This window comes from Dermacentor silvarum, chromosome 3 (assembly GCF_013339745.2).
Source record: "Dermacentor silvarum isolate Dsil-2018 chromosome 3, BIME_Dsil_1.4, whole genome shotgun sequence".
In the NCBI taxonomy this organism is placed as follows: domain Eukaryota; kingdom Metazoa; phylum Arthropoda; class Arachnida; order Ixodida; family Ixodidae; genus Dermacentor; species Dermacentor silvarum.
The window spans coordinates 82,191,110-82,209,879 of NC_051156.1; the positions used below are offsets into that span (position 1 = coordinate 82,191,110).

The 18,770-nt window shown below is 46.3% G+C and overlaps 12 non-coding genes across 12 annotated transcripts; all 12 read right to left on the reverse strand.

The window, feature by feature from the left end:
* Positions 1 to 839: 839 nt before the first annotated feature.
* Positions 840 to 964, reverse strand: LOC119446956 (U5 spliceosomal RNA). The gene has a single exon (XR_005190862.1). It is a non-coding gene; the product is annotated as a U5 spliceosomal RNA (small nuclear RNA).
* A 763-nt stretch (positions 965 to 1,727) lies between these two features.
* LOC119446957 (U5 spliceosomal RNA) lies at positions 1,728 to 1,852 on the reverse strand. Its single transcript, XR_005190863.1, has one exon. It is a non-coding gene; the product is annotated as a U5 spliceosomal RNA (small nuclear RNA).
* Positions 1,853 to 2,616: 764 nt separating this feature from the next.
* On the reverse strand, positions 2,617 to 2,741 carry LOC119446958 (U5 spliceosomal RNA). Its single transcript, XR_005190864.1, has one exon. It is a non-coding gene; the product is annotated as a U5 spliceosomal RNA (small nuclear RNA).
* Positions 2,742 to 3,505: 764 nt separating this feature from the next.
* On the reverse strand, positions 3,506 to 3,630 carry LOC119446959 (U5 spliceosomal RNA). Its single transcript, XR_005190865.1, has one exon. It is a non-coding gene; the product is annotated as a U5 spliceosomal RNA (small nuclear RNA).
* A 764-nt stretch (positions 3,631 to 4,394) lies between these two features.
* On the reverse strand, positions 4,395 to 4,519 carry LOC119446960 (U5 spliceosomal RNA). The gene has a single exon (XR_005190866.1). It is a non-coding gene; the product is annotated as a U5 spliceosomal RNA (small nuclear RNA).
* A 762-nt stretch (positions 4,520 to 5,281) lies between these two features.
* LOC119446961 (U5 spliceosomal RNA) lies at positions 5,282 to 5,406 on the reverse strand. Its single transcript, XR_005190867.1, has one exon. It is a non-coding gene; the product is annotated as a U5 spliceosomal RNA (small nuclear RNA).
* Positions 5,407 to 6,169: 763 nt separating this feature from the next.
* Positions 6,170 to 6,294, reverse strand: LOC119446962 (U5 spliceosomal RNA). The gene has a single exon (XR_005190868.1). It is a non-coding gene; the product is annotated as a U5 spliceosomal RNA (small nuclear RNA).
* A 764-nt stretch (positions 6,295 to 7,058) lies between these two features.
* On the reverse strand, positions 7,059 to 7,183 carry LOC119446963 (U5 spliceosomal RNA). Its single transcript, XR_005190869.1, has one exon. It is a non-coding gene; the product is annotated as a U5 spliceosomal RNA (small nuclear RNA).
* Positions 7,184 to 7,944: 761 nt separating this feature from the next.
* LOC119446966 (U5 spliceosomal RNA) lies at positions 7,945 to 8,069 on the reverse strand. The gene has a single exon (XR_005190871.1). It is a non-coding gene; the product is annotated as a U5 spliceosomal RNA (small nuclear RNA).
* A 764-nt stretch (positions 8,070 to 8,833) lies between these two features.
* Positions 8,834 to 8,958, reverse strand: LOC119446967 (U5 spliceosomal RNA). The gene has a single exon (XR_005190872.1). It is a non-coding gene; the product is annotated as a U5 spliceosomal RNA (small nuclear RNA).
* A 769-nt stretch (positions 8,959 to 9,727) lies between these two features.
* On the reverse strand, positions 9,728 to 9,848 carry LOC119446981 (U5 spliceosomal RNA). Its single transcript, XR_005190884.1, has one exon. It is a non-coding gene; the product is annotated as a U5 spliceosomal RNA (small nuclear RNA).
* Positions 9,849 to 18,490: 8,642 nt separating this feature from the next.
* LOC119446968 (U5 spliceosomal RNA) lies at positions 18,491 to 18,615 on the reverse strand. The gene has a single exon (XR_005190873.1). It is a non-coding gene; the product is annotated as a U5 spliceosomal RNA (small nuclear RNA).
* Between the last annotated feature and the right edge of the window lie 155 nt (positions 18,616 to 18,770).

Genomic DNA, 18,770 nt, shown 5'->3' on the forward strand with positions numbered 1-18,770 from the left:
ACGCGCGGGCACCTCACTCGACGTGGTTCTGGCGGCAAACGGACAGCCTAACACCGGATTTGAGGAGAGACCTGAGCAATGACAACAGTCGCGTGCGCCTAGGGTGGTCTCGCACATGGGCTCCCTTCATGACCAAGCCATTGTTCATGATATTCTTAAATTTTCATACTTAAAACGCAGACCTTGCTATTTTTTTAGAGAGAGTATCCCTTTCTGGGAGTCTCACATACACTTATTAATGAAGAAACTTTTCGGTTGCCATATTCTTGTTTAAAGCTAATAACATTGTTGCATTGTGCATGGTTTCTCCCATGCAGCAGAGTCGCTTGTCCAGACACTCAAACCCGAGAGCTGCAATATTTGTTTCCTTATCTCAACGCTCCACGACATGTTGGCCGACGAGTGCTGGTAGGTCCCGATGGCGAAGTCCGCCAATGACGAAGCCAGCTGCGGAAAAAGACGACGACGCTCGCCCGAATGCTGATAATCATAGTTTTCTGTGGACAGGTGATTTCGACTAGCCATATAAAGCTTAGCTGTAAAACTTGCATAAGCATACCTGAATAAATCAATCAGGTTAGCGTTAATATTGCCACCGCCCCATTTCAAAGGGAATTCCATGAAATCATCATCAAGACAGCAAAGCTCGGCTGACTTGTTCACAGCAGGTATGCTAACAGCGGACTATGTTATTTCACCAAACACGAATGTATCCTCAGCACAAAGCTTAAGCGTCCTCGCAATTTTTCATAGTAATCGAAGACTCGACTTTCAGTGAACCGTGATGGAGCGATGTATTCCTTCATGCCACAATTCTTTCTTTAGATTTCGATGTTAGGCCTCGCCCAAACGGGCAAGGCCTTCCAAAAATTGGCCTATAGGCTCATTGGAGTGTCCCTCCCCACGGTAATCTTTAGTAAAAGGCGAAAGATTAATGCGTGGATTTGAGGAGAGACCTGAGCAATGACAACAGTCGCGTGTGCCTAGGGTGGTCTCGCACATGGGCTCGCTTTCATGACCAAGCCATTGTTCATGATATTCTTAAATTTTCATACTTAAAACGCAGACCTTGCTATTTTTTTAGAGAGAGTATCCCTTTCTGGGAGTTCTCACATACACTTATTAATGAAGAAACTTTTCGGGTTGCCATATTCTTGTTTAAAAGCTAATAACATTGTTCCATTGTGCATGGTTTCTCCCATGCAGCAGAGTCGCTTGTCCAGACACTCAAACCCGAGAGCTGCAATATTTGTTTCCTTATCTCAACGCTCCACGACATGTTGGCCGACGAGTGCTGGTAGGTCCCGATGGCGAAGTCCGCCAATGACGAAGCCAGCTGCGGAAAAAGACGACGACGCTCGCCCGAATGCTGATAATCATAGTTTTCTGTGGACAGGTGATTTCGACTAGCCATATAAAGCTTAGCTGTAAAACTTGCATAGCATACCTGAATAAATCAATCAGGTTGCGTTAATATTTGCCACCGCCCCATTTCAAAGGGAATTCCATGAAATCATCATCAAGACAGCAAAGCTCGGCTGACTTGTTCACAGCAGCGTATGCTAACAGCGGACTATGTTATTTCACCAAACACGAATGTATCCTCAGCACAAGCTTAAGCGTCCTCGCAATTTTTCATAGTAATCGAAGACTCGACTTTCAGTGAACCGTGATGGAGCGATGTATTCCTTCATGCCACAATTCTTTCTTTAGATTTCGATGTTAGGCCTCGCCCAAACGGGCAAGGCCTTCCAAAAATTGGCCTATAGGCTCATTGGAGTGTCCCTCCCCACGGTAATCTTTAGTAAAAGGCGAAAGATTAATGCGTGGATTTGAGGAGAGACCTGAGCAATGACAACAGTCGCGTGTGCCTAGGGTGGTCTCGCACATGGGCTCGCTTTCATGACCAAGCCATTGTTCATGATATTCTTAAATTTTCATACTTAAAACGCAGACCTTGCTATTTTTTTAGAGAGAGTATCCCTTTCTGGGAGTTCTCACATACACTTATTAATGAAGAAACTTTTCGGGTTGCCATATTCTTGTTTAAAAGCTAATAACATTGTTCCATTGTGCATGGTTTCTCCCATGCAGCAGAGTCGCTTGTCCAGACACTCAAACCCGAGAGCTGCAATATTTGTTTCCTTATCTCAACGCTCCACGACATGTTGGCCGACGAGTGCTGGTAGGTCCCGATGGCGAAGTCCGCCAATGACGAAGCCAGCTGCGGAAAAAGACGACGACGCTCGCCCGAATGCTGATAATCATAGTTTTCTGTGGACAGGTGATTTCGACTAGCCATATAAAGCTTAGCTGTAAAACTTGCATAGCATACCTGAATAAATCAATCAGGTTGCGTTAATATTTGCCACCGCCCCATTTCAAAGGGAATTCCATGAAATCATCATCAAGACAGCAAAGCTCGGCTGACTTGTTCACAGCAGCGTATGCTAACAGCGGACTATGTTATTTCACCAAACACGAATGTATCCTCAGCACAAAGCTTAAGCGTCCTCGCAATTTTTCATAGTAATCGAAGACTCGACTTTCAGTGAACCGTGATGGAGCGATGTATTCCTTCATGCCACAATTCTTTCTTTAGATTTCGATGTTAGGCCTCGCCCAAACGGGCAAGGCCTTCCAAAAATTGGCCTATAGGCTCATTGGAGTGTCCCTCCCCACGGTAATCTTTAGTAAAAGGCGAAAGATTAATGCGTGGATTTGAGGAGAGACCTGAGCAATGACAACAGTCGCGTGTGCCTAGGGTGGTCTCGCACATGGGCTCGCTTTCATGACCAAGCCATTGTTCATGATATTCTTAAATTTTCATACTTAAAACGCAGACCTTGCTATTTTTTTAGAGAGAGTATCCCTTTCTGGGAGTTCTCACATACACTTATTAATGAAGAAACTTTTCGGGTTGCCATATTCTTGTTTAAAAGCTAATAACATTGTTCCATTGTGCATGGTTTCTCCCATGCAGCAGAGTCGCTTGTCCAGACACTCAAACCCGAGAGCTGCAATATTTGTTTCCTTATCTCAACGCTCCACGACATGTTGGCCGACGAGTGCTGGTAGGTCCCGATGGCGAAGTCCGCCAATGACGAAGCCAGGTGCGGAAAAAGACGACGACGCTCGCCCGAATGCTGATAATCATAGTTTTCTGTGGACAGGTGATTTCGACTAGCCATATAAAGCTTAGCTGTAAAACTTGCATAGCATACCTGAATAAATCAATCAGGTTGCGTTAATATTTGCCACCGCCCCATTTCAAAGGGAATTCCATGAAATCATCATCAAGACAGCAAAGCTCGGCTGACTTGTTCACAGCAGCGTATGCTAACAGCGGACTATGTTATTTCACCAAACACGAATGTATCCTCAGCACAAAGCTTAAGCGTCCTCGCAATTTTTCATAGTAATCGAAGACTCGACTTTCAGTGAACCGTGATGGAGCGATGTATTCCTTCATGCCACAATTCTTTCTTTAGATTTCGATGTTAGGCCTCGCCCAAACGGGCAAGGCCTTCCAAAAATTGGCCTATAGGCTCATTGGAGTGTCCCTCCCCACGGTAATCTTTAGTAAAAGGCGAAAGATTAATGCGTGGATTTGAGGAGAGACCTGAGCAATGACAACAGTCGCGTGTGCCTAGGGTGGTCTCGCACATGGGCTCGCTTTCATGACCAAGCCATTGTTCATGATATTCTTAAATTTTCATACTTAAAACGCAGACCTTGCTATTTTTTTAGAGAGAGTATCCCTTTCTGGGAGTTCTCACATACACTTATTAATGAAGAAACTTTTCGGGTTGCCATATTCTTGTTTAAAAGCTAATAACATTGTTCCATTGTGCATGGTTTCTCCCATGCAGCAGAGTCGCTTGTCCAGACACTCAAACCCGAGAGCTGCAATATTTGTTTCCTTATCTCAACGCTCCACGACATGTTGGCCGACGAGTGCTGGTAGGTCCCGATGGCGAAGTCCGCCAATGACGAAGCCAGCTGCGGAAAAAGACGACGACGCTCGCCCGAATGCTGATAATCATAGTTTTCTGTGGACAGGTGATTTCGACTAGCCATATAAAGCTTAGCTGTAAAACTTGCATAGCATACCTGAATAAATCAATCAGGTTGCGTTAATATTTGCCACCGCCCCATTTCAAAGGGAATTCCATGAAATCATCATCAAGACAGCAAAGCTCGGCTGACTTGTTCACAGCAGCGTATGCTAACAGCGGACTATGTTATTTCACCAAACACGAATGTATCCTCAGCACAAAGCTTAAGCGTCCTCGCAATTTTTCATAGTAATCGAAGACTCGACTTTCAGTGAACCGTGATGGAGCGATGTATTCCTTCATGCCACAATTCTTTCTTTAGATTTCGATGTTAGGCCTCGCCCAAACGGGCAAGGCCTTCCAAAAATTGGCCTATAGGCTCATTGGAGTGTCCCTCCCCACGGTAATCTTTAGTAAAAGGCGAAAGATTAATGCGTGGATTTGAGGAGAGACCTGAGCAATGACAACAGTCGCGTGCGCCTAGGGTGGTCTCGCACATGGGCTCGCTTTCATGACCAAGCCATTGTTCATGATATTCTTAAATTTTCATACTTAAAACGCAGACCTTGCTATTTTTTTAGAGAGAGTATCCCTTTCTGGGAGTTCTCACATACACTTATTAATGAAGAAACTTTTCGGGTTGCCATATTCTTGTTTAAAAGCTAATAACATTGTTCCATTGTGCATGGTTTCTCCCATGCAGCAGACTCGCTTGTCCAGACACTCAAACCCGAGAGCTGCAATATTTGTTTCCTTATCTCAACGCTCCACGACATGTTGGCCGACGAGTGCTGGTAGGTCCCGATGGCGAAGTCCGCCAATGACGAAGCCAGCTGCGGAAAAAGACGACGACGCTCGCCCGAATGCTGATAATCATAGTTTTCTGTGGACAGGTGATTTCGACTAGCCATATAAAGCTTAGCTGTAAAACTTGCATAGCATACCTGAATAAATCAATCAGGTTGCGTTAATATTTGCCACCGCCCCATTTCAAAGGGATTTCCATGAAATCATCATCAAGACAGCAAAGCTCGGCTGACTTGTTCACAGCAGTATGCTAACCACGGACTATGTTATTTCACCAAACACGAATGTATCCTCAGCACAAAGCTTAAGCGTCCTCGCAATTTTTCATAGTAATCGAAGACTCGACTTTCAGTGAACCGTGATGGAGCGATGTATTCCTTCATGCCACAATTCTTTCTTTAGATTTCGATGTTAGGCCTCGCCCAAACGGGCAAGGCCTTCCAAAAATTGGCCTATAGGCTCATTGGAGTGTCCCTCCCCACGGTAATCTTTAGTAAAAGGCGAAAGATTAATGCGTGGATTTGAGGAGAGACCTGAGCAATGACAACAGTCGCGTGCGCCTAGGGTGGTCTCGCACATGGGCTCGCTTTCATGACCAAGCCATTGTTCATGATATTCTTAAATTTTCATACTTAAAACGCAGACCTTGCTATTTTTTTAGAGAGAGTATCCCTTTCTGGGAGTTCTCACATACACTTATTAATGAAGAAACTTTTCGGGTTGCCATATTCTTGTTTAAAAGCTAATAACATTGTTCCATTGTGCATGGTTTCTCCCATGCAGCAGACTCGCTTGTCCAGACACTCAAACCCGAGAGCTGCAATATTTGTTTCTTATCTCAACGCTCCACGACATGTTGGCCGACGAGTGCTGGTAGGTCCCGATGGCGAAGTCCGCCAATGACGAAGCCAGGCTGCGGAAAAAGACGACGACGCTCGCCCGAATGCTGATAATCATAGTTTTCTGTGGACAGGTGATTTCGACTAGTCCATATTAGGCTTAGCTGTAAAACTTGTAAAGCATACCTAAATAAATCAATCAGGTTACGTTACTATTTGTCACCGCCCCGTCTCAAAGGGGATGCCATGAAATCATCATCAAGACAGCAAAACTCGGCTGACTTGTTCACAGCAGTATGCTAACCACGGACTATGTTATTTCACCAAACACGAATGTATCCTCAGCACAAAGCTTAAGCGTCCTCGCAATTTTTCATAGTAATCGAAGACTCGACTTTCAGTGAACCGTGATGGAGCGATGTATTCCTTCATGCCACAATTCTTTCTTTAGATTTCGATGTTAGGCCTCGCCCAAACGGGCAAGGCCTTCCAAAAATTGGCCTATAGGCTCATTGGAGTGTCCCTCCCCACGGTAATCTTTAGTAAAAGGCGAAAGATTAATGCGTGGATTTGAGGAGAGACCTGAGCAATGACAACAGTCGCGTGCGCCTAGGGTGGTCTCGCACATGGGCTCGCTTTCATGACCAAGCCATTGTTCATGATATTCTTAAATTTTCATACTTAAAACGCAGACCTTGCTATTTTTTTAGAGAGAGTATCCCTTTCTGGGAGTTCTCACATACACTTATTAATGAAGAAACTTTTCGGGTTGCCATATTCTTGTTTAAAAGCTAATAACATTGTTCCATTGTGCATGGTTTCTCCCATGCAGCAGAGTCGCTTGTCCAGACACTCAAACCCGAGAGCTGCAATATTTGTTTCCTTATCTCAACGCTCCACGACATGTTGGCCGACGAGTGCTGGTAGGTCCCGATGGCGAAGTCCGCCAATGACGAAGCCAGCTGCGGAAAAAGACGACGACGCTCGCCCGAATGCTGATAATCATAGTTTTCTGTGGACAGGTGATTTCGACTAGCCATATAAAGCTTAGCTGTAAAACTTGCATAGCATACCTGAATAAATCAATCAGGTTGCGTTAATATTTGCCACCGCCCCATTTCAAAGGGAATTCCATGAAATCATCATCAAGACAGCAAAGCTCGGCTGACTTGTTCACAGCAGCGTATGCTAACAGCGGACTATGTTATTTCACCAAACACGAATGTATCCTCAGCACAAAGCTTAAGCGTCCTCGCAATTTTTCATAGTAATCGAAGACTCGACTTTCAGTGAACCGTGATGGAGCGATGTATTCCTTCATGCCACAATTCTTTCTTTAGATTTCGATGTTAGGCCTCGCCCAAACGGGCAAGGCCTTCCAAAAATTGGCCTATAGGCTCATTGGAGTGTCCCTCCCCACGGTAATCTTTAGTAAAAGGCGAAAGATTAATGCGTGGATTTGAGGAGAGACCTGAGCAATGACAACAGTCGCGTGCGCCTAGGGTGGTCTCGCACATGGGCTCGCTTTCATGACCAAGCCATTGTTCATGATATTCTTAAATTTTCATACTTAAAACGCAGACCTTGCTATTTTTTTAGAGAGAGTATCCCTTTCTGGGAGTTCTCACATACACTTATTAATGAAGAAACTTTTCGGGTTGCCATATTCTTGTTTAAAAGCTAATAACATTGTTCCATTGTGCATGGTTTCTCCCATGCAGCAGACTCGCTTGTCCAGACACTCAAACCCGAGTACTGCAATATTTGTTTCTTTATCTCAACGCTCCACGACATGTTGGCCAACGAGTGCTGGTAGGTCCCGATGGCGAAGTCCGCCAATGACGAAGCCAGCTGCGGAAAAAGACGACGACGCTCGCCCGAATGCTGATAATCATAGTTTTCGGTGGACAGGTGATTTAGACTAGTCATTTAGGCTTAGCTGTAAAACTTGTAAAGCATACCTAAATAAATCAATCAGGTTACGTTACTATTTGTCACCGCCCCGTCTCAAAGGGGATGCCATGAAATCATCATCAAGACAGCAAAACTCGGCTGACTTGTTCACAGCAGTATGCTAACCACGGACTATGTTATTTCACCAAACACGAATGTATCCTCAGCACAAAGCTTAAGCGTCCTCGCAATTTTTCATAGTAATCGAAGACTCGACTTTCAGTGAACCGTGATGGAGCGATGTATTCCTTCATGCCACAATTCTTTCTTTAGATTTCGATGTTAGGCCTCGCCCAAACGGGCAAGGCCTTCCAAAAATTGGCCTATAGGCTCATTGGAGTGTCCCTCCCCACGGTAATCTTTAGTAAAAGGCGAAAGATTAATGCGTGGATTTGAGGAGAGACCTGAGCAATGACAACAGTCGCGTGCGCCTAGGGTGGTCTCGCACATGGGCTCGCTTTCATGACCAAGCCATTGTTCATGATATTCTTAAATTTTCATACTTAAAACGCAGACCTTGCTATTTTTTTAGAGAGAGTATCCCTTTCTGGGAGTTCTCACATACACTTATTAATGAAGAAACTTTTCGGGTTGCCATATTCTTGTTTAAAAGCTAATAACATTGTTCCATTGTGCATGGTTTCTCCCATGCAGCAGAGTCGCTTGTCCAGACACTCAAACCCGAGAGCTGCAATATTTGTTTCCTTATCTCAACGCTCCACGACATGTTGGCCGACGAGTGCTGGTAGGTCCCGATGGCGAAGTCCGCCAATGACGAAGCCAGCTGCGGAAAAAGACGACGACGCTCGCCCGAATGCTGATAATCATAGTTTTCTGTGGACAGGTGATTTCGACTAGCCATATAAAGCTTAGCTGTAAAACTTGCATAGCATACCTGAATAAATCAATCAGGTTGCGTTAATATTTGCCACCGCCCCATTTCAAAGGGAATTCCATGAAATCATCATCAAGACAGCAAAGCTCGGCTGACTTGTTCACAGCAGCGTATGCTAACAGCGGACTATGTTATTTCACCAAACACGAATGTATCCTCAGCACAAAGCTTAAGCGTCCTCGCAATTTTTCATAGTAATCGAAGACTCGACTTTCAGTGAACCGTGATGGAGCGATGTATTCCTTCATGCCACAATTCTTTCTTTAGATTTCGATGTTAGGCCTCGCCCAAACGGGCAAGGCCTTCCAAAAATTGGCCTATAGGCTCATTGGAGTGTCCCTCCCCACGGTAATCTTTAGTAAAAGGCGAAAGATTAATGCGTGGATTTGAGGAGAGACCTGAGCAATGACAACAGTCGCGTGTGCCTAGGGTGGTCTCGCACATGGGCTCGCTTTCATGACCAAGCCATTGTTCATGATATTCTTAAATTTTCATACTTAAAACGCAGACCTTGCTATTTTTTTAGAGAGAGTATCCCTTTCTGGGAGTTCTCACATACACTTATTAATGAAGAAACTTTTCGGGTTGCCATATTCTTGTTTAAAAGCTAATAACATTGTTCCATTGTGCATGGTTTCTCCCATGCAGCAGACTCGCTTGTCCAGACACTCAAACCCGAGAGCTGCAATATTTGTTTCCTTATCTCAACGCTCCACGACATGTTGGCCGACGAGTGCTGGTAGGTCCCGATGGCGAAGTCCGCCAATGACGAAGCCAGCTGCGGAAAAAGACGACGACGCTCGCCCGAATGCTGATAATCATAGTTTTCGGTGGACAGGTGATTTAGACTAGCCATATAAAGCTTAGCTGTAAAACTTGCATAGCATACCTGAATAAATCAATCAGGTTGCGTTACTATTTGTCCACCGCCCCAGTCTCAAAGGGAATTCCATGAAATCATCATCAAGACAGCAAAGCTCGGCTGACTTGTTCACAGCAGCGTATGCTAACAGCGGACTATGTTATTTCACCAAACACGAATGTATCCTCAGCACAAAGCTTAAGCGTCCTCGCAATTTTTCATAGTAATCGAAGACTCGACTTTCAGTGAACCGTGATGGAGCGATGTATTCCTTCATGCCACAATTCTTTCTTTAGATTTCGATGTTAGGCTTCGCCCAAACGGGCAAGGCCTTCCAAAATTGGCCTATAGGCTCATTGGAGTGTCCCTCCCCACGGTAATCTTTAGTAAAAGGCGAAAGATTAATGCGTGGATTTGAGGAGAGACCTGAGCAATGACAACAGTCGCGTGTGCCTAGGGTGGTCTCGCACATGGGCTCGCTTTCATGACCAAGCCATTGTTCATGATATTCTTAAATTTTCATACTTAAAACGCAGACCTTGCTATTTTTTTAGAGAGAGTATCCCTTTCTGGGAGTTCTCACATACACTTATTAATGAAGAAACTTTTCGGGTTGCCATATTCTTGTTTAAAAGCTAATAACATTGTTCCATTGTGCATGGTTTCTCCCATGCAGCAGACTCGCTTGTCCAGACACTCAAACCCGAGTAGCTGCAATATTTGTTTCTTATCTCAACGCTCCACGACATGTTGGCCGACGAGTGCTGGTAGGTCCCGATGGCGAAGTCCGCCAATGACGAAGCCAGCTGCGGAAAAAGACGACGACGCTCGCCCGAATGCTGATAATCATAGTTTTCTGTGGACAGGTGATTTCGACTAGCCATATAAGCTTAGCTGTAAAACTTGCATAGCATACCTGAATAAATCAATCAGGTTGCGTTAATATTTGCCACCGCCCCATTTCAAAGGGAATTCCATGAAATCATCATCAAGACAGCAAAGCTCGGCTGACTTGTTCACAGCAGCGTATGCTAACAGCGGACTATGTTATTTCACCAAACACGAATGTATCCTCAGCACAAAGCTTAAGCGTCCTCGCAATTTTTCATAGTAATCGAAGACTCGACTTTCAGTGAACCGTGATGGAGCGATGTATTGCCTTCATGCCACAATTCTTTCTTTAGATTTCGATGTTAGGCCTCGCCCAAACGGGCAAGGCCTTCCAAAAATTGGCCTATAGGCTCATTGGAGTGTCCCTCCCCACGGTAATCTTTAGTAAAAGGCGAATAAGGAATTTTTATTCGAAACTCAGGTACATCAAACAGCTTCCAGGCAGGTTACAGCGGTCGGATTCACCGACAGGTTCCAGACACGTTGAGGCAAACTAGTTCACATGGTGTATCACATATACAAGATCAATGTATGGCAAGATTATGTTCCTGCCGTTTTAGGTTCAACAATGTATACATCAAGTTCTGCGCAGCCCCTCAATCGGGGTGCACTTAAATCGCACTCTACCATGTGCGAGTTCAATGAAAGGGCACGACCACTTCTTGAGGAATTCTTCTTCCCCTAAGAAAAAGAATTCTACCTCCAAATGGTTGGTAACTATGTTATACATTCTTGAGAGCAACAGCCACTGGTTCTTTCGGGGCTTACCCTGGTTAACAGCCAGTCCCCTGCTTTCCCACAAGACGAAGAACCCGACTGCAATTAAGAGCCGGGCCAGGCTGTTATGTGGGCATGGTCCATGGTTAATGAACCTCTGAATCTTTAACGTGTGATATGCCTTGTCCATCAGCGTCCAAAATGTTTTGGCTACCCGACAAGACAGCAGTGCATGTTTGTTATCTTCATGTGCTCGGCAGTTAATACATTGTTCGTTTTTAACATAGTGCCATTTATACATTCGGTCCGCTGTGGGCAAGACAGACCAACCGAAGCGCCAGACTGTATCTTGAATTTCTCCCGGCAACCAGCTGGGGGTTAACAAGACCCAAGGGAAATGCGTTTTCGTTGTTTCGCCTACAGACTTTAGTAGGAGTTCTTGTGCTAATTCTGTATTACTCGTTTCTAGGAGGGGTGTTTCTAGTTGTAAGGAGGAGATTCTTTTATATATGCCTATGACGTGCTTATAAAAGGCTGGTGGGTTCACTGCTTTGGGGCCATTCGACTGGGCCTGAGGAAACAGGCGACTTTGGACCCCCAAGAAATAACAAGCAAGCTTCCTTGCTGGGTGATTGGGGCTGAGTTGTAACACTCTCAATGTGGTTTTAAGTGCATAGATGTCTGCTAAGACGACAACTGAGGGAATGTTCCATCCGCCTTTCTCTCTTGGCAAACCAAGATTCTCATACTTTACTAAAGCTGTTTTTGTGTTCCAGAAGAAGCGTATTATTTGTGTCTTTACCTGCCTGGATATCTGATATGGTATGACTACAGAATTTGCTAGGAACCACAATCGGCCTGTTAGAACGTTCATTGTGAGGTACCTTCGTACGCTAAAAGGAAAGCTAAACCCAAGGACTTGGGTGACTTCCTCTTTGAAGGACTGGAGTTCTGTCCTCCAGCTCTCAACTGATACTCCATTCGCAACATATTCTATCCCTAGTATACGGATCCTGTTTACTACGGTGACACCATGCAATGTTGTTAGTGCTGAAGAATGCAAACAGAGAGACTTACTTTTATGTACATTAAGTTTAGCGCCAGAAATGGATGCATATTCTGCAAACACACCTAGGACTATAGCTAGGCTATCTTCATCTCTATGGTACAGTGTCACATCATCTGCGTATGCTGCGACTTTAAGCGAGCAGTTGCCTGGAAGTTGTAACCCTAATACACTTTTGTGTTGTTCTACCTGCAACAGAAAAGGTTCCATTGTTAGTGCGAAAAGCAAGGGAGAAAGCGGGCATCCTTGCCGCACGCCTCGTGAAACCTGAAAAGACGCAACTATCTCCTGGTTCATAGTCAGGTCACTACCGATATCATTGTACAGTTCCATTATCAGATACACAAACTGCCTGGGAAACCCGAAGGCCAATAATGTTGCAAATATATATGTGTGTTCAACCCTATCGAAAGCTTGTGCTTGATCGAGGGAAGTTAACCACCCTTTGGCTTGCCTTGCGCTCGTGTATTCTATGATGTCCCTATTGAGCATATTTAAGGTTTGGACATTACGCCCCGAAACAGAACATGACTGCCAAGAATGGATTAATGATGGCATGATTTCTTGCACTCGCATTGTCAAAACAGTTGCCAGCAACTTGTAATCGGTACCTAACAATGTGATGGGACGCCAGTTGTGTGGGTCCTCGAGACCTTCATCTGATTTAGGGAGTAAAATTATCCTGCCTTGTTTGAATGACTGTGGGAGAGTGTGCGAACTCATGAACTTGTTGAGTACTTCACACAACTTTGGTCCTATAAGGTCCCAGAATGTGTCATAAAATTCCGCTGTAAGACCGTCGCAACCTGGTGCTGAACCTTTATTCAAATGTTTTAATGCTCGTGAGAGCTCTTCTAATGTTATTGGGGTAACTAAGTAACAGTATTCTTCAGGGGAAAGTTGTGGCAAGTTTACTAAGAAAGGATGTTCGAGTACGCTATCTAGTTTTAATTCAAGTTCATGGGTTGAGAGTCTCTCAAAGTGTGCATAAAACCTTAATGTGTCCTGTTTACTGAAGTTCATGTTCCTCATTTGATTCAGTCTACGACTGCTTACGTAATTAAGAACTTCTGGGTGCGAGCTTGGCAAGTGTCTAGCTTGAAATGAAGTGGCAGAGGACGTTAGGCTCCTTAACCGCGATAATCTCATCTTGAGATCGTTCAGATAAGTTTTCATTAACATTGAGGATGGTTCGCCCCGCTGAACTATTCGGATTCGTTGTAATGTGCCTCTGATTGAATTTGAGTACCTGTGCTTAAGTTTCTTCCCTTCATCTGTGCATATATTCTTCCATAACTTTTTGAGCTCATCCCAGCTCCCTGTGTTCATGGATGCTGCTAAACGGTTGCGAAGGCTGGCCATTGCCGTTTCGTCATAAAAAAGCTTGTTATCTACGCGCCACAGGTGGGAGTAGAATAATCTATCTTTAATTTCACAGACCATTTCCACTGGTCTGTGGTCCGAGATATCTAGGGCGAAAGGAGGAGGTTCGACTGCCCTGCAGTCTACGATCGAGGATTCTAAGGAAGGGGATACATACATGCGATCCAAGCGAGCCTGTGTATTATTACGACTCCATGTGTGCTGAAATGTTTGGCCGTGTTTTAACACATATGCGTCTATTAAATTAAACTGTTCTACGAGTTTTTTAAGCTCCGAAATATATATGTCTACCCTTTCTCTAGCCGGACCTGTTCTATCAGTTAGATTGTTTAAGACACAGTTGAAGTCTCCGGTGAGGATGATGTGTTTCCTTTCTAAGAATAATGAGCTCAGTTGCTTATAAAAGCTGGCCATTGCTGGGCTTTTAACTGGTGCGTAAATGTTTATAAGCCTAAATTTCTCTGTTTGGTACTCGAAATCGAGTATTACCATTCGACCTTCTGGATCAAAGCTAAAGTGGCATCCATTTAGGAGTGACCAGTTTAATACTATGATACCTGCCCCGCACGCTTGGTGCATAGGGAATGAGAAAAAACCTTTAGCCCGGAACTGCCTTTCAAGGCCTTTAACTTTCTCTAATGAATCTATGTTTGTTTCTTGTAAACATAAGATATCACAGTGTTGTTTTCTGGCGAGTCTTGCTACGGTTTTTTGCTTAGCCTGGTTACTAAGTCCCCTAACATTCCACGTGATTATCTTTAGTGGCATCGTTTAATGAGAGCAAGACATTGTCATATATGGTATGGACATTTAGATTCCGTTGACCCCGTTAATCTGGTCCGATTTTCCCTGCAAACCTGACCCACTTGCTCTGGCGAATTATGCTCAAATGCATAGCCCAGTCCTTGTTGGGTGTGTTACATCTTAAGAAAACATTACCCTACTATGTGAAGTGCTCGTGCCCATCACCACAGGGTTACATGCATTATACAACAGAAATCAAAACACTCGAATGAACGCAATTTAGCAACCTGCCTGTTGCATAAAGAAGCACGCGTACACATCATGCACTATTTGGCGACACGAGTGTGCGTTAATGGGCGGCTGACCCCATGGAGAATACTGTGCAGAGAGAGAGAAAAAAAAAAAAAAAGCCGTGGGCGGGGGGGGGGGGGCATTTGTATAAGCATAGGATGACATGTAAAACACACTCTAAAGACAACAAGCGTAGACCAACGCATGCTGCGTCTCCACCACCACCACCAGTTGGGCAAAAAAAAAAAAAAAGGACCGTGGGCGAGGGGGGGGGGGCATTTGTATAAGCATAGGATGACATGTAGAACACACTCTAAAGACAACAAGCGTAGACCAACGCATGCTGCGTCTCCACCACCACCACCAGTTGTGCGCAAAAAAAAAAAAAAAAAAAAAAAAAAAAAAAAAAAACCGTGGGCGAGGGGGGGGGGATTTGTATAAGCATAGCATGACATGTAAAACACACTCTAAAGTCAACAAGCGTAGACCAACGCATGCTGCGTCTCCGCCACCACCACCAGTTGTGCGCAAAAAAAAAAAAAAAAAAAAAAACCAAAGACAGAAGGACAACGCTGGTCCCGCGTATTTCTCAAATCGGGCCGGCCACCCAGGCCGCGCTAGCGCTTACAAGCAAAGCGGTTCCGTGAAGTGGCAAATAATGCGGTCCGAGCAGCTGCCCACTACGCTTTGCCATTAAGGGTGCTGTGCCGATTAAAGGGCAAGGGAGTGTGCGAAAGACGAAATTTGGTCCGTCGTCTATATCTTTGGAATTGCCCGTGGCACGTTTACGTGGCCTGCCTCCATTCAACGATTTTGGGGGTGTGCCTTTGCGAGTGACCAGCTGCTCGGCTGAGCGCAAAAAACTGGCGGAGGGGGGGGGGGGGGGAATTTGTACAAGCATAGCGTAACACAACACATAAAGCACTCTCTAAGTCGACAAGCGTCGGCCAGCGCGCACCGCATCACCACCACCATCAGTTGCGCGCGAAAGAAAAAAAAAACCGCTGCTCTCGCGTATTTCTCAAACCGTGCCGGCCACACAGGCCGCGCGAGCGGTCACAAACAGAGCGACGTGAAGTGGCAAATAATGCGGTTGCCATTCAAAGTGCTGCGCCTGTTAAAGGGCCAAGACAGTGTGCTAAGGACGAAATTTGGGGCGTACCTTTGCAAGTGACCAGCTGCTCGGCTGAACGACAAGAAAAAAAAAAAAAAAAAAAAAAAAAAAAAAGGGGGGGGGGGGGGGGAACACACACCCTGAAACGTTTGGCACGAAAGGGCCGCTAGTGTCATAGACTGGCTGCGCAACAGCATAGGACAGGCTTAATTACCAATGAGGTAGGTTGGCTACCGCGGGGTAACGAAGAGTGTGAATGCGGTTGTCGCCCACATACCTAGTAAAAGTCACTGTCGTCAGCGTCCATCGGGTCGACGGTCCCTGGTACACTGCCGCGTTGCCCAGGCGTTAAGTCCTCCCATAAAGTCCCAACTGACCAGACTGTCTGCCGTTCAGCACTGTCGTCGCGCCTTGGTTTCTTCGCGCTCCCATGCGCGCGCTCTGTTCCGCCTCCCTCTGTGTCCAAGAGGGGACTGCTGTCGCCGTGGCTGGTTGTTCCGGGCCGCTGTGCCTGGCTTCCGTCTTTGTTCGTTATCTGGCTGCGAATTCCGCGCTTGCTCGTATCCTCGCTGTTCTTGTGCCTTGGCGACTGTGGTGCTGCTTCGTCGATGACGAGCGTGCTGGATTCATCGGACGTCGATGACGACGCTTCGACTTCCCACTGGTTTTTTCCCTCTGTGCTCGATTCCGAACTTCGTCGGGCGCCATGTTCGTCTCCCCGGTTCGGTCCCCCTTGGGGGATGCCGTGTGGGGCTGGCGGCTGCTGCTGCGCAATAAAATGCGTTTTAGGAGGCTGATTCCTGTCCTTGTGTGTCTTCTTTTTTCCCTGGTTCGTGGTTTGGCCGTGTCGTCAAACCGCTGTGTTGTCCAATGCTTGAGCGGGCGTTTTCTTGCCCGTCGTCGTCGCCTTTCTTGTCCCACCATTGGTTTGGGTATTCGTTGACTTCTTTATGCTGACTTGTTTGCGTTCCTCTCAAGCCGGGCGTCAGCTCGGGGTCCTGCCGCAACTCACCTTGCCGGTGCGGCGTGGTGCCGTCGTCGCCATGTTGCGCGCCTTCCTGGTTGCTTTGGCCGCCATCTTGTGCAGCTACTGCCTCGCCTCCTAGCCGTTCGTCGCCGTGTGGGCTCGGCGTCTTGGTGCCAGCGTTGTCCTGGCTTCTCGGGTGGTTTTCTTGCGGGCCCTGCGTTTCCACACTCTGTGTGGGGGCTTGTATCGCAGGACGGGGTTCTTCCCTGCTGTTGCGGTCCCTTTGTTGGGTCCGACTTGCCGCCGTCAGAGGCGTCATCCTCCGACGGGATTTCTCGGTCTCTGTCGCCCTTCCAAGCGGCGGAAAGTCGTCAACTTCCATGGCCGCCATGCTGTACGATTTCCTGGCTGTGCAGTCCACACTTGCGTGCGCGCCGCCACAGCGGCGACACGCTAGTGAGCAGGTCTCTTCCGGATGGCCGTAAATGCCGCACCTTCTGCAGAACGGTGTCTGGCACTGTGCCTTGTAGTGTCCCTCCAGACTACACCGACGACATAGCCGGCGAACGCCGCGGTACTCGAACGTAGCACGGTGCCCGCTTACTCGGGCGAAATTCGGGAGGGGGTTGTCTTGCTTCATTTCCATTTTCAGGTACCTTGTGCCCGTGCGTATGCTGGGTCTGTCCTTGTACCGTGCTTCTTCAATTCGCAATGTGGTTCCAAACGTCTTCAGGCTTGTGGCTACTTCATTGTCCGAAATGTAGCTCGGAAGGTACATACAGGTGACACTGGCTACTTGTCGTGCCACAGGTACTAGGGGTACAACTTGGTTCCCAAGGCGGAGGCCGCCTACTTCAAGAAGATGCTGGACTGCAGATGCCGAGTTTATGCCGACTTGAAAGTCGAACGCACCGAGGTGCTGTACGCTGTAGATTTCGTTTACCGTGACGAGTCCCTCGACGGCGTCAATTACTTCGTCCACCGACGTACCCGGCGGCGACCTCAAGTTGAAGAAATGTTGCTTCGGCGGTGGCATGACGGCGATGACCCCGCGTGCCGCCCACGCGCGGGCACACTCAGACTTGGTTCTGGCGGCAAACGGACAGCCTAACACCGGATTTGAGGAGAGACCTGAGCAATGACAACAGTCGCGTGTGCCTAGGGTGGTCTCGCACATGGGCTCGCTTTCATGACCAAGCCATTGTTCATGATATTCTTAAATTTTCATACTTAAAACGCAGACCTTGCTATTTTTTTAGAGAGAGTATCCCTTTCTGGGAGTTCTCACATACACTTATTAATGAAGAAACTTTTCGGGTTGCCATATTCTTGTTTAAAAGCTAATAACATTGTTCCATTGTGCATGGTTTCTCCCATGCAGCAGAGTCGCTTGTCCAGACACTCAAACCCGAGAGCTGCAATATTTGTTTCCTTATCTCAACGCTCCACGACATGTTGGCCGACGAGTGCTGGTAGGTCCCGATGGCGAAGTCCGCCAATGACGAAGCCAGCTGCGGAAAAAGACGACGACGCTCGCCCGAATGCTGATAATCATAGTTTTCTGTGGACAGGTGATTTCGACTAGCCATATAAAGCTTAGCTGTAAAACTTGCATAGCATACCTGAATAAATCAATCAGGTTGCGTTAATATTTGCCACCGCCCCATTTCAAAGGGGATGCCATGAAATCATCATCAAGACAGCAAAACTCGGCTGACTTGTTCACAGCAGCGTATGCTAACAGCGGACTATGTTATTTCACCAAACACGAATGTATCCTCAGCACAAAGCTTAAGCGTCCTCGCAATTTTTCATAGTAATCGAAGACTCGACTTTCAGTGAACCGTGATGGAGCGATGTATTCCTTCATGCCACAATTCTTTCTTTAGATTTCGATGTTAGGCCTCGCCCAAACGGGCAAGGCCTTCCAAAAATTGGCCTATAGGCTCATTGGAGTGTCCCTCCCCACGGTAATCTTTAGTAAAAGGCGAAAGATTAATGCGTGGATTTGAGGAGAGACCTGAGCAATGACAACAGTCGCGTGTAGCCTAGGGTGGTCTCGCACATGGGCTCGCTTTCATGACCAAGCCATTGTTCATGATATTCTTAAATTTTCATACTTAAAACGCAGACCTTGCTATTTTTTTAGAGAGAGTATCCCTTTCTGGGAGTTCTCACATACA